This window comes from Ranitomeya variabilis, chromosome 6 (assembly GCF_051348905.1).
Source record: "Ranitomeya variabilis isolate aRanVar5 chromosome 6, aRanVar5.hap1, whole genome shotgun sequence".
Lineage (NCBI taxonomy): Eukaryota > Metazoa > Chordata > Amphibia > Anura > Dendrobatidae > Ranitomeya > Ranitomeya variabilis.
Window position 1 is genome coordinate 320,123,585 of NC_135237.1, and position 12,522 is coordinate 320,136,106.

The window sequence follows — 12,522 nt, forward strand, 5'->3', positions numbered from 1 at the left end:
GTGGGTACAGAAAGTATTCAGACCCCTTTAAATTTTTCACTTTGTTTCATTGCAGCCATTTGGTAAATTCAAAAAAGTTCATGCAGAGTGTACATTAATGAGAAAAAAAAATGAACTTTTTTTAATTTACCAAATGGCTGCAATGAAACAAAGAGTGAAAAATGTAAAGGGGTCTGAATACTTTCTGTACCCACTGTATCTGGTATTTTGATTTCACTGAACTTTTTTGACATATGTAGGTGCGGACTACATGAATTTTTTTATGTGTTTCCACTGCAGAAATGCACCTAAGGATTTTGTGCACATAATGTAAGTCTATGGGGAAAATCTGAACAGAATACTCATACTCAGTGCTCCTGTAAGGGTATGTGTCCATGTTCAGGAAACTCTGCGTTTTTGACGCAGCGCTGAGCCGCAGCGTCAGAAACGCTGCGTTTTTGATGCAGCGCTGAGCCGCAGCGTCAAAAACGCAGCGTCCAGATGTTACAGCAGTGGAGGGGATTTAATGAAATCCCGTCTCCACTGTGCATTAAAAAACGCATGCGTTTTTCCCGCAAAAACGCACATGCGTAGCGTTTTTTCAGAACGCAGCATGTTGCTACAATGAGCAAAACACGCAGGAACACCGCAGGTGACCTGCCAGTGACCTCAGGTGCATTTTTGGTCAGGATTTTACCTGCATAAAATCCTGACCAAAGCCTGAAGCAAAACTGAACGTGGACACATACCCTAAGGGTGTGCGGACGCCCTGCCTGTGAATCCCAGCCCCGCAATGTGAATAAATCAGAAGACACTGTGGGGCGGGGATTCACAGGCAGGGCGGCCGCACAGGTGCAGTCAGCTGGACTGCATATGAGCACAGAGGACGGGCAGCGCTCACTGCGCCTGCCCAAGGCATGACAAAAGAGCGCAGGCGCCAGCTCATTTCAAAACAGCGGTGAGGAGGCGGCGCCCGGCGCCAAGAAGACTTGAGTGACGGCTGTGTGGCGTCTGCAGCAGGGGGGAAAGGCCTGCCTCCTTGACTGAAGAAAGGTATTTCATAAAATTGATTATTTCTGCAGTTACAGCACCCAGAACTAAAAGAGCCACCTTGTCAGAATGCAGCATTACTGCTGCACAAGGTGGCTCTTTTAGTTAAAAACGCCTGGTGGGGGGTGACAGGTTCCCTTTAACGTCCTGATTCTTGAACTAAAATTTTTAAAAAATGTTCAGCCAAACCCGCCAGATCCGAACATCCATGGGTCTGCCCATCTCTAATAATGGTAAACATAGGAGAATTTGGTAACCTTGACTTGTATTGCAGGCAGTGAACACAGAAACAGATTATGTATGTACATAGAGATACATTGTATATACTGTGACAGGGTCACTGGCTCTGTACAGTATGTGACGGGGGGATAAGTGTTGCAAAGGTTGTAATCCTGCATGATGTGAAACCAATAAGTTTCCTTCCAGCATGATATGTGCTGAGTAAATTGGTTGTTTCCAGAGTCTGGGTTTCGGTGAGTAGGTAAAAGATGTGCGGGACGACTACTCACCATATCCCACCTCAAGGGTGTGGTTGAAGGGAGTTAAATTTCTAGTCATTGTTTTTTTCTGTCTGTGCTGTTTGGAGGAAAGAAGCCTCTAGGCGGAAGCTCCAGTGAGAGCCTGTTGTGCGTATCTGTCCCAGAAAGCGAGAGTCTTACTGGGAACGACTTTGTATGGACTTTTTATTTATTTTCATTTGTGCTAGAAAGGCTGTTTTTGTTACTATTTTGGGCCTTATGGTTTATGAAGTAATAAACCACCCAGAGACATTAACCTATAGTGTTCCTGTGTCTACCTCAAGGAGCAGCTAAGTGAGCTGAACTTCCACATGTGGAGTTTCGGATGCGGGCAACATTAAAGGAAGGTAGCCACTGTGGACAAATCATATGTCCTGGGTGAAGGCAGCTACAGAGATGGAACAATGGTAGCACAACACCAACTGCATCGAGAGCAGCAGCAGAGCCACGATAAACAGTTCCATGAGCAGCAGTAGGTACAGCAGGAGACAAATAATCTTCTGATGCAACAGATTCAACAACAGCAAAGACCCGCATGGCAATAGAGTGTAACTGAACCCTTCGTCTCGAATGCAGGGTTCAGTTACTGCACCAGCAAAATCCTGCCGCTGTGGCCCGATCAGCAGAAGAGAGGGGGCCCAATGCGGGCCCCCTCTGCTGTTCAGGCCCCATACATCAGTCAGGGCAGTAATGCCCTGATGGTGGCCCTGGTCAGAAGTTGGCTTGGGAGCCATACTGTCTCATGAAGTAGATGGAGGAGAACATCCCATCTTGTATCTGAGCTGGAAGCTCTTGTCATGCGAGAAAAATTATGCCATTGTGGAGAAAGAGTGTCTAGCTATAAAATGGGCCGTGGATACGCTGAAGTACTATCTACTAGGCCAGAGGTTCAAACTTGTGACAGATCATGCCCCTCTGAGATGGTTAAGGGAAAAGAAGGGTAAGAATGCCCGGGTGACTAGGTGGTTCTTAGTGTTAGAATCTGTTTTGTTTTGACCATCCGCCATCTTGTTGTGGTTTTCTGGCTGCTGGTCTTTTTCCCTTGGTGCTGGGTTGTCTTAGGTCAGGTGATTGTATCACCCTTTATTACCCAGCACCTGCCTCCCATTCCTTGCTGGACAACAGTGTTGATCCGCTAGAGTTCTGGCTAGGTGCTTTGATAGCATTCTTTGTTTGATTTTATGCAGTTCTGGGACCTCTGGTTCTGCTGTCTTTAGTTTCTGTTTTCAGTTGGTTTCTGCAACCTTCTCTGTGTTTCCTATTAGGAGGTGACCTGTTTTTTATACCCAGTCCTTAGATTTTTTAGGGACCTCCTTCCCCTTATCTATAGGTCTTCGCTGAGTTTAACCTAGGATCGTCGGTGGGTCTATTCGCAAGGCATGGGTCACCCACTCCATCGTAGGGTATCAGCCTAGTCTCAGTGCAGGGTCAGTTTTCCCTTTCTATCCTAGTTCTGTGCTGCAGTTCCGTAACACTTAGGTCTTGAAGATTTCAGGTTCCACATAGAACATAGACCCGGGATAACCTCTTTATAAACAGTTTCTCAACTATAGACATTTATCATGTATCAACAGAACAGGTGTCTGATCACTGAGACTCCTACTGATCATGAAACTGGGCTCCTTTTCCTGCTTACTACAGTTGGTATTTATAAGGCAATTTGTTTGTAAGTCACTACTTCTAAAAAATAGCCACTGTGTTTCAAGAGCCAAATTTTCAATTTTTTATGTCAGTGTAACCATATGGGGGCATGTAATTTTTTTTAATGACGTCACTAAAATGAAGATGTAGCTATCACGTTAAACCAATATTCTTTTCTGGGTGGAAAAAGTTGCATGGCATAATATGACTTTTCAGTCTTCCACCTCTCGGTAGCTTTTAGAAAAGTGAACAGGGCTTGGCATTAGGGTCCATAGAAAAAAGAGAGAAAACCAACTCACCTGGACGGTTGATGGCAGACAGAAGCACAGGATTGTGTGGCCACACGTGGTAGTAACAAAGAAAAGGAGAAAATCCAGCTTCTTAGATGAAAAAAAACTGTAGCTTATTTAAAAAATGTAAAAACATGATTGCTAGAAATCCATGGCGATCAATTAGCAAGCCTACAACCTGCAGTAACCACTGATCGACCAAACCACTGCACGACCAGCTCTATCCTCACCTACTGTATCCTCACCCATCCCTTGTAGATTGTGAGCCCTCGCGGGCAGGGTCCTCTCTCCTCCTGTACCAGCTGTGACTTGTATTGTTCAAGATTATTGTACTTGTTTTTATTATGTATACCCCTCCTCATATGTAAAGCGCCATGGAATAAATGGCGCTATAATAATAAATAATAATAATAATTAGCTACACGTTTCAAACACAGAGATGTGTGAACACATTTTCTGGATTTTCTCCATTTCTTGGCATTAAGAGACTGAGTCTCCCAGAGCTCAACAAATTTAATATAATTTACTCCAGAAATTGGCAAATTATAGGCAAAACCTGTGCCATCAACTTATTAAGAAGACTTCCTCTTCTTCTCCTCCTGGCTCTTGCACATTGATGTGGGTATGAAAAAAGGACACAAGATAAATCAGTTCCTAGATGAGTGGCAGTATCACAGACTAGTCTGGGTAATTTAGATATGTCACACACCACAATTAAACTGCGTATTTACAAAAAGTGCTGTAAAACTATTCTATACTATACTATAGTAATTATCCAGCTTGGACTGGCACATAGGAAGAACAGAAAATCCCCAAGTAGGTCCGAGTTGGGGCAGTCACAGATGGTGCAACTAAGCCCGGGGTGGATGGGGCCCTCAGATACCAACGCTGGTTCCAATAGAATTTGCATCCGAGGCCAGCTGCAGCAAGTCACATTACCGCCAGAATATGATGTAGGAGGAGGAAGCAGCCGCTTGTCATAGGAGCAGGGACAGGTAAGTAGAGTCATTTTTTAAAATTACCATGTAAAGAGCATCAAAGAGGGGAATATTACACTGTATGTGGGACGTTATACTGTATTGGGGCCACAGATTAGGATATTATAATATATGGGAGCCATAGAGGGGAACATTTTAGAGTATGAGGGCAGCAATAGGGGACATTATACTATATGGGGGCCGAAAAAGATGACATTAACATTATATTGTATAGCAGCTACTACAATGATGGACATTATACTGTATAAGGGCTACAGATGGGTACTAACAGACTATGAGGGGAACAATGGGGGACATTATGCTATACAAAGTCAAGAGAGGAGGACATTGTACTGTATGGGACCACAATGAAGGTTACTATACTATATTAGGGCCAGAGAGGAAAAAAATTAAAGTATGGAGACCACAGCAGAGAACATTATATTGCATGGCAGCTACTACAATGAGGGACATTATACTCTATAAGGGGTACAGATGGGTACTAGCACACTATGGAGGGGACAATGGAGCACATTATACTATACGGAGGTCAAAGAGGAGGACATTACACTGTATGGGTGCAAAGGAGAAAACATTATAATATATGGGAACATTATACTGTATTGAGGCCACAGAGGGGGGCATTATACTGCATGGGGGCCAAAATGAGGGACATTATACTGTATATGAGCCACAGAGGAAGATATTATAGTGTATGATGGATACAGAGGGAGGCATTATTACTATAACATATATATGGGGCCAGAACAGAGGACATCATTCTGTTTGGTAATCACAAGGCTGCTGTGTTAATGTATGAGGCCACCTTGGGGGAATTGAGAATACCCCCATTTTGGCCCCACACATTAACAATGTCCCCCTTGTATCCTCATCCATTAATAATTATTGGTTTATGGGGCCTTAATTTTTGATGTTCCAACTATATCAAGGCATAAAAAGGTGGATGTGATTAGTGTAAGGGAAAAGAAACCATTTATTTTGGTACTGTATTGATGTCACCAAGAAGGGGGTGGCATTACTGTTGTATTTGAACACAAATTCAGATATTACTGTATAGCTACACAAAGAGGAATTTTACTGCTGTGCTGAGGTCCACAAAAGGGACATATGCAGTACTATTTTAAGGGGACTATTATTCCTGTGAGAAGATCACAAAGGGGGACATCACTACTGTAGAATATTTTGTTTTTGAGGATACTATTACTGTTGGGGGAACAAAATGAATGTATTGTTTTTGTGACATTTCATCTGGTGCAATGTATAAGTGGGGGAAAATTGGGGGGGGGGATTTAGAAGTGATCAACCATAAATGTTTGTGTATGTATATTGAGGAATGGGGAAATGGTTTGGACCACCAGGGACCCCATTCCCATGTTGCATATAGCCTAATAATGGTTTTACATATGTCTTCAATACAATTGATGTTTAAATTCCATGAAAATCCACGCTGGAGAGTTTTCTCTCTTCATAAATGTTTGTGTTTCATTCTATAGAGATGAGTTTTGGCTGGAAGAATTCATATTGGTCCGCTATGGTTGAAGAAGAAAAGTGAAGATGAATTACTTCAATTGGTGTCAGGATTCAAACCCAGCAGCTCTTGTGCACCCGGCGGCAGCTGTTCCTCTGAGCTATTCAGCTCGCTGGACAGTGTCTTGCTCAACTAGATACTAATACCTGTGTGGTTCCTGATTGACTCCATCCTGAGTTCTTGATCGTCTCCACCCCGAGTTCCTGATTGGATCAACATTATGATCTCCAGATTGAACACCCTACTTAAACCTGGCACTGGACTTCCTTCCTTGTGAGAGTGTTGAGCTTCCAGCCTTTAGTCTAGCTTCTTCCCACCTATTCTTTATCCTACTGCTGCTCTGTGTACTGACCTCTGGCTATATCCTGACTACGAACATAAGGATGAATGACCTCGGGGAGATCAAAACATCCAACACCGCGGAGACACCATCACGTGTTTCTCAACGCAGTGATCCAGAACACTGCCCCATCCCTTAAGGGAAATATGAAAAATGCATGTAGAAAAGCCGCGGAGACACCATCACGTGTTTCTCAACGCAAGAAATGAATAGCCAGGTCTTTCACCGAGAAGGAACAACCACGGGAAGAGCAGCATCCAATAAAGGAAAACCACCTATACCAAAACATGGTATCCATCCACAGACAGCTGTTTTGGGGTATTTGCCCCTCAACAGTGTGGAGTAGGAAACTGGCTATTAGGAGCAGTGCCTAGTGAAAAGGCTATGAACATAAGGATGAATGACCTCGGGGAGATCAAAACATCCAACACCGCGGAGACACCATCACGTGTTTCTCAACGCAGTGATCCAGAACACTGTCCCCATCGCTTATGGGAAATATGCAAATGTATGTAGAAAAGCCGCGGAGACACCATCACGTGTTTCTCAACGCAAGCAATAAATAGCCAGGTCTTTCACCGGGAAGGAACAACCACGGGAAGGGCAGCTTCCAATAAAGGAAAACCACCTATACCAAAACATGGTATCCATCCACAGACAGCTGTTTCGGGGTATTTGCCCCTCATCAGTGTGGAGTAGGAAACTGGCTATTAGGAGCAGTGCCTAGTGAGAAGGCTATGAACATAAGGATGAATGATGAGGGGCAAATACCCCGAAACAGCTGTCTGTGGATGCAGGGCCGGCGGCAGCACCCGGCCTACCAGGGCAAGTGCCGGGGCCCTGACGAGACAGGGGGGCCCACTCACACAGTCATAGAGCCATCTGGCTGCTTTAACCCTTTCTACCCTTTCAATTTGCGCTGGCACAAGCATCTTCTCACTGTCAGTGCAGGGCCAGGCACACATAGGGGTTAACTGGACACAGCCAGCGTGACATTGTGGGCGGAGAGTTCTCCTGCTCTGAATCTCCTGGCTGTGTGCACTGCTGAACTTATCGGAGGAGACGGAACTCCTACCAGCACCTGAGTGAGCGCAATGCTATATTGCTGTATGTTCTGACAGTCTGGGACTGGGTGACCTGGGGCGGCCATGGGCTGGGCGGCTGCAGCTGATATATATATATATATATATATACATATACATATATATATATATATATATATATATATATATATATATATATATATATATATATATATATATATATATATATATACACTACAGCAGCCGCCCAGCACAGCCTGTATAGATACAGTGTATATAATATATATACAGGACAGGTGCTGGGGGCCTGGGATGGGCGGCTGTTGAAGTATATACACTGCACAGTACCACTCCTCCTGTATATATACACTGTACAGTACCACTCCTCCTGTATATATACACTGTACAGTACCACTCCTCCTGTATATATACACTGTACAGTACCACTCCTGTATATATACACTGCACAGTACCACTCCTCCTGTATATATACACTGTACAGTACCGCTCCTCCTGTCCTGTATATATACACTGTACAGTACCGCTCCTCCTGTATATATACACTGCACAGTACCACTCCTCCTGTATATATACACTGTACAGTACCGCTCCTCCTGTCCTGTATATACCGTATACACTGCACAGTACCACTCCTCCTGTATATGTACACTGCACAGTACCACTCCTCGTATACACTGTACAGTACCACTCCTCCTGTATATATACACTGTACAGTACCACTCCTCCTGTATATATACACTGCACAGTACCACTCCTCCTGTATATTTACACTGCACAGTACCGCTCCTCCTGTATATATACACTGCACAGTACCACTCCTCCTGTATATATACACTGTACAGTACCGCTCCTCCTGTCCTGTATATATACACTGTACAGTACCGCTCCTCCTGTATATATACACTGCACAGTACCACTCCTCCTGTATATATACACTGTACAGTACCGCTCCTCCTGTCCTGTATATACCGTATACACTGCACAGTACCACTCCTCCTGTATATGTACACTGCACAGTACCACTCCTCGTATACACTGTACAGTACCACTCCTCCTGTATATATACACTGTACAGTACCTCTCCCCTGTATATATACACCGCACAGTACCACTCCTCCTGTATATATACACTGCACAGTACCACTCCTGTATATATACACTGTACAGTACCGCTCCTCCTGTCCTGTATATACCGTATACACTGCACAGTACCACTCCTCCTGTATATGTACACTGTACAGTACCGCTCCTCCTGTCCTGTATATACCGTATACACTGCACAGTACCACTCCTCCTGTATATGTACACTGCACAGTACCACTCCTCGTATACACTGTACAGTACCACTCCTCCTGTATATATACACTGTACAGTACCTCTCCCCTGTATATATACACCGCACAGTACCACTCCTCCTGTATATATACACTGCACAGTACCACTCCTGTATATATACACTGTACAGTACCGCTCCTCCTGTCCTGTATATACCGTATACACTGCACAGTACCACTCCTCCTGTATATGTACACTGTACAGTACCGCTCCTCCTGTCCTGTATATACCGTATACACTGCACAGTACCACTCCTCCTGTATATGTACACTGCACAGTACCACTCCTCGTATACACTGTACAGTACCACTCCTCCTGTATATATACACTGTACAGTACCACTCCTGTATATATACACTGCACAGTACCACTCCTCCTGTATATATACACTGTACAGTACCGCTCCTCCTGTCCTGTATATATACACTGTACAGTACCGCTCCTCCTGTATATATACACTGCACAGTACCACTCCTCCTGTATATATACACTGTACAGTACCGCTCCTCCTGTCCTGTATATACCGTATACACTGCACAGTACCACTCCTCCTGTATATGTACACTGCACAGTACCACTCCTCGTATACACTGTACAGTACCACTCCTCCTGTATATATACACTGTACAGTACCACTCCTCCTGTATATATACACTGCACAGTACCACTCCTCCTGTATATTTACACTGCACAGTACCGCTCCTCCTGTATATATACACTGCACAGTACCACTCCTCCTGTATATATACACTGCACAGTACCATCACTCCCCTGTATATATACACTGCACAGTACCACTCCTCCTGTCCTGTATATATACACTGTACAGTACCACTCCTCCTGTCCTGTATATATACACTGCACAGTACCACTCCTCCTGTCCTGTATATATACACTGCACAGTACCACTCCTCCTGTCCTGTATATATACACTGTACAGTACCACTCCTCCTGTATATATACACTGCACAGTACCGCTCCTCCTGTCCTGTATATATACACTGCACAGTACCGCTCCTCCTGTCCTGTATATATACACTGCACAGTACCCCTCCTCCTGTATATATACACTGCACAGTACCACTCCTCCTGTATATATACACTGCACAGTACCATCACTCCTCCTGTATATATACACTGCACAGTACCACTCCTCCTGTATATTTACACTGCACAGTACCACTCCTCCTGTATATATACACCGCACAGTACCACTCCTCCTGTTCTGTATATATACACTGCAGAATTTACAATAGCTTTCACTCATGTAAGAAGTGAAATCTGGCATTGTACTATACCTATATTTCTCTGCTGTATCTGGGCATCATGAATCGTGGTATGTGTTAAAGGGGGGGGGCCCACTGAGACTCTTTCGCCCGGGGCCCTCAAAAACCTGGAGCCGGCCCTGTGTGGATGGATACCATGTTTTGGTATAGGTGGTTTTCCTTTATTGGATGCTGCCCTTCCCGTGGTTGTTCCTTCCTGGTGAAAGACCTGGCTATTCATTGCTTGCGTTGAGAAACACGTGATGGTGTCTCCGCGGCTTTTCTACATGTGTATCCTGACTACGTTACATGGTTATCCTCCCATATATACTACTACGTGTACCGACTTCTGGCTATATCCTGTCCACGATTCCTGCTTATTCTCAAGATCCTACTACTGCTCCATGTACCAACCTCTAGCTATATCCTGACTAAGTTACCTGCTTATCCCACCAACAACACTGCTGCTCTGTGTACTGACTTCTGGCTATATCCTGACTACACTACCTGCCGATGCTGGCCCTAGTGGTTGAAATATCAATAAGAATATGAATATGAATGTGAATTATCAATAAGGCAAACATTCTTTATTTGAATTAGAGATTAAATACTTGAATGTCTAACTCGTATCTGTTCCGTGACATACTTTACAGTGACATAATTGCACTTAACCCTTTAACGACCACCGATACGCCTTTTAACGGCGGCAGTTAAGGGTACTTAAACCACAGCGCCGTTAATTAACGGTGCTGTGGAAAAAGTGAATAGCGCCCCCCAGAGTCGGATTTTCTCTGGGGTCTCGGTTACCGGGGGTAGCCGAGACCCCAGAGAACATGATTCAGAGGTTTTTTACCGACCCCCGAGTTGCGATAGCCGGTAATTAACCGTTTACCGGCGGTCGCAAAAAAACCCCAAAAACGCGATTTCCCATTTAATTTCTCTGTCCTCCGATGTGATCGCACATCAGAGGACAGAGAAATGGGGTCCCCGATTGCCCTCCGATACTCACCTGTCTACCCTGGTGCTCCTCGTGGCTCCCGATGGGCGCCGCCATCTACTTCCGGCCAAAAAATGGCGGGCGCATGCGCAGTGCGCCCGCCGGCCGGCACCCGGGAGATCTTTGGGGTCTCGGCTGCCGGTGGTAGCCTTGAACCCAAAGAATATGATCGTTTCGTGATCGACGGTAATTAACTGTTTACCGGCGACCGCAAAAAAAAAAAAAGCGATGTGTAATTCTCTGTCCTCTGATGTGATCGCACATCAGAGGACAGAGAAATAGGGGGATTCGGGGGACCCTATCATACTTACCGGTGTCCCTGGGTCCTCTTGTGTCCTCTCCTGGCCGCCATCTTCTTCCTTCGGTAAGAAAATGGCGGGCGCATGCGCAGTGCACCCGCCATGATCTGCCGGCTGGCAGCTAGAGGAGTTGGGGCTAAATTTAGGGTTAGGGCTAGGGTTAGGGTTAGGGCTAGGATTAGGGTTGGGGCTAAATTTAGGGTTGGGGCTAAATTTAGGGTTAGGGTTGGGGCTAAATTTAGGGTTGGGGCTAAATTTAGGGTTGGGGCTAAATTTAGGGTTAGGGTTGGGGCTAAATTTAGGGTTAGGGTTGGGGCTAAATTTAGGGTTAGGGCTAGGGTTAGGGTTGGGGCTAAAGTTAGGGCTAGGGTTAGAGTTGGGGCTAAATTTAGTGTTAGCGTTGGGGCTAAAGTTAGGGCTAGGGTTGGGGCTAAAGTTAGGGCTAGGGTTGGGGCTAAAGTTAGGGCTAGGGTTGCGGCTAAAGTTAGAGTTGGGATTAGGGTTAGGATTTGGATTGGGGTTGGCATTAGGGTTATGTTTGGGATTAGGGTTAGGTTTGGGATTAGGGTTAGGTTTGGGATTAGGGTTAAGGTTATGGTTGGGATTAGGGTTAGGGGTGTATTGGGATTAGGGTTAGGTTTGAGGTTAGGGTTGAGATTAGGATTAGGGGTGTGTTGAATTTAGGGTTCTGATTAGGGTTATGGTTGTTTTGGGGTTAGGGTTGTGATTATCGTTAAGGTTGTGATTAGGATTATGGATCGGGTTGGCATTAGGGTTAGGGGTGTGTTGGGGTTAGGGTTGGAATTAGATTTGGGGGGTTTCCACTGTTTAGGTACATCAGGGGGTCTCTAAACGCCACAGCCAATTTTGCGCTCAAAAAGTCAAATGGTGCTCCCTCCCTTCCGAGCTCTGCCGTGCGCCCAAACAGTGGTTTACCCCCACATATGGGGCATCAGCGTACTCGGGATAAATTGGACAACAACATTTGGGGTCCAATTTCTCCTGTTACCCTTGTGAAAATAAAAACTTGGGGGCTAAAGAATCTTTTTTGTGGAAAAAATTGTTTTTTTTATTTTCACGACTCTGCATTATAAACTTCTGTGAAGCACTTGGGCATTCAAAGTTCTCACCACACATCTAGATAAGTTCCTTTGGGGGTCTAGTTTCCAAAATGGGGTCACTTGTGGGGGGTTTCTACTGTTTAGGTACATCAGGGGC